Source organism: Zalophus californianus, chromosome 10 (genome assembly GCF_009762305.2).
Source record: "Zalophus californianus isolate mZalCal1 chromosome 10, mZalCal1.pri.v2, whole genome shotgun sequence".
NCBI lineage: Eukaryota > Metazoa > Chordata > Mammalia > Carnivora > Otariidae > Zalophus > Zalophus californianus.
The window spans coordinates 12,788,254-12,795,135 of record NC_045604.1 but is presented as its reverse complement, the minus strand read 5'-3'; positions in this window follow the sequence as shown (position 1 = coordinate 12,795,135).

Below are 6,882 nucleotides of genomic sequence, written 5' to 3'. Positions count from 1 at the left end.
GCAGCTCACATTCTGGTAGGAAAAGACAGAAAATAAACAAATGAAGAAATAGATAAATAAATGTCAGGTGGTAATAAATACTGTGAAAAACATAAAGCAGGGTAAAGGATAAAGAAAGTTGAGGACTGTGCTATTATAAATAGGTTTGCCAGGGAAGAGTTTGAAGGGGACGTGACATTTAAACAGGGATGGGAATGAAGTGATAGATTCCAGGTAGTGTAGACACTGCAGGTGCAAAGGCCCTGAGGTGGGGACACATCAGTTATGTGTGGAGAATGGCAATGAGTCAAGGGAACAAGAGAGAGAGTTGGGGGAGGGGGAAGTCGGAGTGGAGATTGGGGCGATTGGGCAAGTGGAGGCAGGAAGAAGCAGATCACAGAGGGCCTTACAGGACACAGTAATTACTTTGGATTTTTACTCTGGGAGCTTTGTCGGCGAAGGATTTAAGCAGAGGAATGACACAATTGGCCTTTTTTTTTTTTTTTTTATCGGCCTTATGTTTTTTAAAGGCTCACTTGGGCCACAATATAAGAGCAAAGATTAGCAGTTAGGGAGCTACAAGACACCAGGGTGGCTCCAATAGGGGCTCAGGCATGATGGCCATGAGTGATAGTAGTGATGATCTTGAAGGTATCAATGGCTGGCTCTCCTTCGAAGGGAGTCGTGTAGCAGCTGGGCTACTTTCACGGAGATACTTAGCCTCTCCTGGCTTCGGTTCCCTCATCAGGAACATGAAGATAACAGTACCAACCTCAGGAAAGCACTGGGCAGATGAAATGCAATCATCTATAGGAAGTGTTATGTCTGCGGTTGGTTTCCTTTGTTATTTGGGACAAAGTCTGCAACATTATGGAAAACTCTATTGCCAAGATACCTAGCCCAAGATGTGAGATACAAGCACTTTGTGTTCAGAGTGGCAAAAACAAGTTTGAGTCCATAGCAAGATTATAGACACGTCTATCTCCTCCTTCAAATAAGAAAACAATGATGGCTATAGATGCATCTGCCAGGTTTTACAGGCCCTACGAGGACCATGGCCCATGAAAAATGATAAAATGATGAGCCAAGTGAGCAAGGAGGGACTCATGAGAGTTTTATTCATAGAATAAAAACTGGAAATATTTGTGAAAACAGCTTAATAGTGATTATACTTGGTCAGTGACGTTGCAGAGAGTTTTCATTTGCTTTGTGCTTTTCTATATTTTCCAAAAAAACACAGTTCCAAGGGCATTTTAGGACCATTTGCACCTATACCCATCTAGCAAGAAGGACTAGAAAGTCTGAGAGAAAAAGGGAGACAAATTAGTTAGGATGAAATTATAGGGGAGGGAGGGGTTAAAAAATGGGCATTTTGGGGCATCAATTCTGCACAGGACACTCCAAGTAGCTATTTAATTTATGCAAATTAATTTAATGATCTCTGTCCTGCCCTAACTACAGACAGGATGAAAATGACAATGTTTACAAATGTATGGCTGATGACAGGAAAAGGGTAGGACATAGTGTGCCATTCCAATGAAGGTATGCATCCAAACGAGCTCTGAAGGAGTCAGGCTTGTGCTCCAGGTGCCCTCCCGTAGGGTACAGAGCCGGGATGTGCTTCTTTCTAGATCAAGAACCCCTGATGTGTGAATGGAACCCATCCACACTAGTGAGCCCCAAGGGAGTCCCAGCCTGGACTTCCTACACCCTGCTGGTCACACAGGCACAGTCCTGCTGTGTAACCAGCCCAACTGCAGAGCCTTCCAGGTTGGACTGAGATCAGGGGACACATCATCAGTGTCACTGTTCCCAAAAGCAATGCTGACAAACTGGTACAAACCTCCCTGGGTGGCTCCTTAGATATGTGGTTACAAGGCAGCACTCTTGATCTGTCCGTTGTGTACCTTGGCTCCCTAGAGTCTCACTTCTTCTTGCTCTTGAAGGCAACGCGGACCTCTGCAGTCCGTCTGGTTTCTCCCTCTGTGGATATATTGGGATCCTTAGATCCTGCATGTGTGTGGACAGGACAAAGAGAAGTGGTCTGCCCTGTAAAGGGTCTGTAAGGTACGCCTTGCCACTGCTACAGTGAATCACTTCATACATAAGTCTCACCAGTATGAGGCTGAAAGCCTCCACCTCCAAGGTTCTCAGCCTTGCCAAATAGCTCATCTGGTCATCATATCTTGGTATGAGGACACTGCAGAGGAGTAGAGAGGAGCCAACTATCCTGCCACACAAATAAGGAAGAAGAGACTCCGAAGGTTTAAGTGATCTGCCTCATCCTACTGAAATCGAACTTATTGAAGCCTTTTCTCCTTCATGAACTTTCCATGGCTAATCTAAATCAAATGCATGCATTTAACCCCACAACACAAAATCTCTCTCTCTCTCTCTCTCTCTCTCTGATTTCAAGACAATGACCAGGGCCCCAACCCGCTCATAAAACACTTTCGTGCAAGTCATGGAAGGTGCCCCATCCTCTCTGCAGATAAGCCCCACTGAGGCTCGAGCTTAGCCTCCATTCAGCCATGGGCATGAGGCCCTGCTGCTGGTTATAGCCTGACCGCCATATCTGAAGTCCCTCCACGTGGCTGGATAATTTAGATGGCTCTCAGCAGGCTGAAATTTCCACTTAAATATCTTGTTGACATTTTAAATTAGGTATTATCCTCTTGCTTAAACCTTTTTCCATTGTGTCTCTTCCCATCAGCAGCGCTCGCAGACACCTCTGCTCTCAGCTTTGGAATCAATATTTATTCTAGCTGGCTTGTCTTCATTCTCCCATCCAGGTTGACACCAAATATTTCCAATTCTCTTTTGAAAAATAACTTAAGTATATTTTCTCCCTCCAACTACAACCCTCTGTTAGCCTGTGGATTTCATTCCTCGACTCCTGTAACAGATTCCCAGTCTGTTTTATATTTTAGCCTCTTACACTTCCAGATCTTCCAACACAGCAACAAGAATCATATTTCTTGGCCACCACTTTCAATAATGTTAATCCCTTTCTCAGAATACTGCATCTGCTAAAAATAAAATAAAAAATAAAAAATTCCCAGGCTTTTATAATGCTTGACTAGTTTTAACCCCACAAAAATGCCCCCAGTCATATAACAATTTGTAGGTTGGGTTGTCCAGCCACAGAGCTGAGACCAAGCTTGGTGTTCAGTGTAGAAGGTGTTCCCTTGGGATCAACACCTGTGGAAGGGAGGGGGAGAGCGGGATTGAGCAGAAGGAGATATAGGTCGTGATCCAGACCCAGAGACCTCGCCGGCTTAGCCAACCCCACAGGGAGCTCCGGAGCCTGTCAATTACCCCACTCAGGGCTAAAATGGCTGAGCCTTTACACTCCTCCCTCCATCAGTCATTGCTCATGAACCACCCAAGGGAGGGGTGACCCCTGAAGAGGCTGAAAGCTATTGTCTGCTGAAGATAACAATAGCTGGAGACACATCCTCTCAGAAAGGAGATTGGGATGCACATCTCCACATCCACCACAGCCTATCTTTTATGCCACTTGGATCCACTTCTTCATATACATTCAAGGAGCAGTTTTCCCACTGGTCTACCAAGTGTCTCTTCCTGGGGAAAACCAAGAAGAGGAGAGTCATTGGGGTGAAGTACAGCCCCTAATCCTACACCTGGAGACCCAATAAAAAATTAAAATAAGCATTAGGAGACACAATAAAAAATTAAAATAAGCATTAGATGTTAGAGGTAATGAATGCTATGTAGAAAATTTAAAACAGACTAAAGAATGGGGTGAGGTTGTAATTTTAAATAGAGTGATCATTGAGAAAGGGACATTTGAGAAAATACCTGGGAGTGTTCGTTGAGCATGCAAAAAAAAAAAAAAAAAAAAAAAAGGAAGGAAGGAAATAAAGAGAGAAAGAAAAATCTGAGGGAAAAGCAATCCAGGCAGACAGGACAGCAATCGCAAAGGCACTGAACAGGGAAGGTGCCTGGCTTGTCCTATCAAAAGCAACATGGAAGTCAACATGGCTGGAGCAGAGTGAGCGATGGGGAAAGTGTTAGGAGATAAAGTCAGGGCAGTTGCTAGGGGTCTGATGAGGTACTGCTTTGTGAACCATTATAGGACTTGGCCTTTTACTCCTAGTGATTTGGGAGCTCGTCAAGGTTTTCCAGTGGTGGATAGCATGCTCTGACTTGTGTGCTGAAAGGACTACTCTGGCTGGTATGCTGAGTACAGACTAAAGCAGGGAGACCAGGTAGGAGGTGAGAGGCACTTCAACAAAGTGAGAGGTAAGGTGGTTTGGGCCAGGTGTTTGCAGTGAGGCTGATGAGAGGTGACTGGATTCTGGATATATTTTGAATGTAGAAACATATAGACAGATTTTTATTTAGATAGTTTGAACACGTGGTATGAGAGTAGGAGAGGAGTCAGAAATGACTCCAAGATTTTCGGCCCGAGCACCTAGGAGGATGGAGTTGCCATTTACTGAGATGGGAAACTGAAGAAAGAGGGAAGAAGGGAAGAGCAGAAGCTGAGATTTGGACATAATATGTCTGAAATGTGTTAATCTTAAAAATAAAACTGTCAGTTTATTTTACCAGCAAAACAAAAATGGGTTCATTCAGGAATAGCTGAGAACTGCACTCCAGCACAAGCAAACCACAGCAAAACCACAGGGGCTCCAGAGAACAAAGAGAGGAACCTCTTTTATAGGGGAAAGGAGGGACTTAGGAGGGGCTGTTAGAAACTAAACGTCCATTGGAGTAAACTGGGAGTCGAAAGTATAGTAGCCTCCCATTGGCTGAGCTGTGACTGTCTCTCTCATTGGTTAGGCTGTTGCCAGGATCAGAAGAAATCTTCCTTCCTCCTGCTGGGATAGTAGCGTCCCCTAGCAAGGTCTATTCCTTTTGGGTCTGCGCAGAATTGACAACCGGTGCTGGACCCGAGAGCTCCCCCTGCTGGCCTCGCAACTCTATTCTCAACGAGGTTTCCTTTTATTAATTTTCACTGACGCGTAGTGGACATGCAGGTGGAAAGTTAAATTTAAAAAGTTTTGAGTTCAGGGGAGAACTTCTGAGCTGATCCTTTAAGCTTGTATCAGATCCCATCACTTCTTTACTCTAAGCCCTCCAATTAATTCCCAGATATAAACTAGGGAATTGTCAGTGTAAGGATGTTTTTTAAAGCCATGACAAAAAGATGAGATCACCAAGGGAATGAGAGTACCTAAAAATAGAGAGGTGGTCCAGGGATGGGTCCCTCAGTGACTCCAACATAATCTCTTTCCAGCCCTTCCTACAAGAAACTGAAAATATCCCCAGCTAGAGGGCCCGGGCCATCTGGGGTTCACAATACTCTCGGAGGTCTGAGGAAACCTGGGGGCCACCTCCAGGATTTGTGTCCGTGTTGCTGGTATTCTGCAAGGCTGTGGGAGATGTCTACTGTCCTAGCTGGGGGTTGAGTATTGGAGGAAGCATGATGAGAAGCTGTTAAAGTAAGGGATGTAATAATGACAGATAATTTAAAGATCTCAGCCAAAGAGCATTAAATCTTCCTCCTAGAGAGCCAGAATTTTGCTTTGAAATTGGCATAAACTACAACTAGTTGCAGGGAGGGTGCACTAGGGGCTGCCCAGTGAAAAGGAAACCATTACATTCCGGCCCCGTACTCCTGAGAGCATAATGTGACAGCTTTGACCACTGGGAAAGGAAATAAGCTAGTAACCAAAATGAATCGAGTTGCTCGGGACCTAAGATAAGCAAACACAACTTGTCTAAGTGTAAAACATTTACCTTGCCAATTTGGACATTTTATCCAAAAATCATCCAAAGCAACTCTCTGGAGCCACTGTGCTAGGCTTCTTATCCCAAGACAATGCTGTATTGTGGGGAATAGGATCCAGGCTTTTGTGGAGCCGAAGCTTATACAGTTTGGGGTAGCAGGGTGGTGGGGGCAATTTTAAGAAAAAGGATGCAAAAATAGGTATAGGTCTTAGAAGAAACCTATGCAAGTTGAAGGCCCTAAAGCTATAGTTTCATTAGCTTTACAGAAAGCCCATCTCTGACCCCCAAACCAGATGACAGAAACCCTGGGAGCAGTAACTGATCATTTAATCCACTATGATCGAGTTTATCATAGAAATGCCAAGAAACATTCAGAGTTAGCCGGACGTCATGGGGAAAATTCATCTTGGTGTCTATTTCCCACTCAAAGTCACTCAAATCAAAGGAAACATATATTAAAGTCACATAGATGAAAGGAGAGAGCGTAAATATTCTCATTTCTTGGGACACAATAGAGGAGGCCCACCTCAACCGCCACAACACATCCAACAGTCTGCACAATCTAGCGGCACTTCACTGAGGCTGGTACACTGTAGTCTGAACCAAAGCACCAGGGATAGTATCAGACAGGAATTTGGAGAGTCCTGCTAGGCAGCAAATCCAAGGAACATGCTACCAATATTGTATTGGTAGGTCACACTGTTACTCCCACACTTGTCCTAAGAGGTATCATTATTCATATAATGCTCTATTGTGGTTTCAGAATTTGTAAGAAGAGAACTGAGGACTTTGCAGAATTTGTGCACATTTGTAAGGGCAAACTGACTGACTATTCCCATTGAACTGGGGAATAGTTTGAACAGAACTGAATGATGGAAAGGATGAAAACATTTCTGCATAAGAGACAGCATTATTGCAAACAAGATATTCCACTGCGCCCCCCCCACCTCCCAGAGGGATAAGACATTTTGTAATCACTGGAGTATAATAATGAGTCAAAAATGCAAAAATCAGTCTAATTGTGAAGAGTAAGTCATGAGTACTTGTCCAACTGAGTAAAACTCACTTATTTTCTCCTAAGACAGAAACTAGAATTAAATATAAGAGCTAAAGTCTCAGCTCATGGAGACACTTATCAGTACT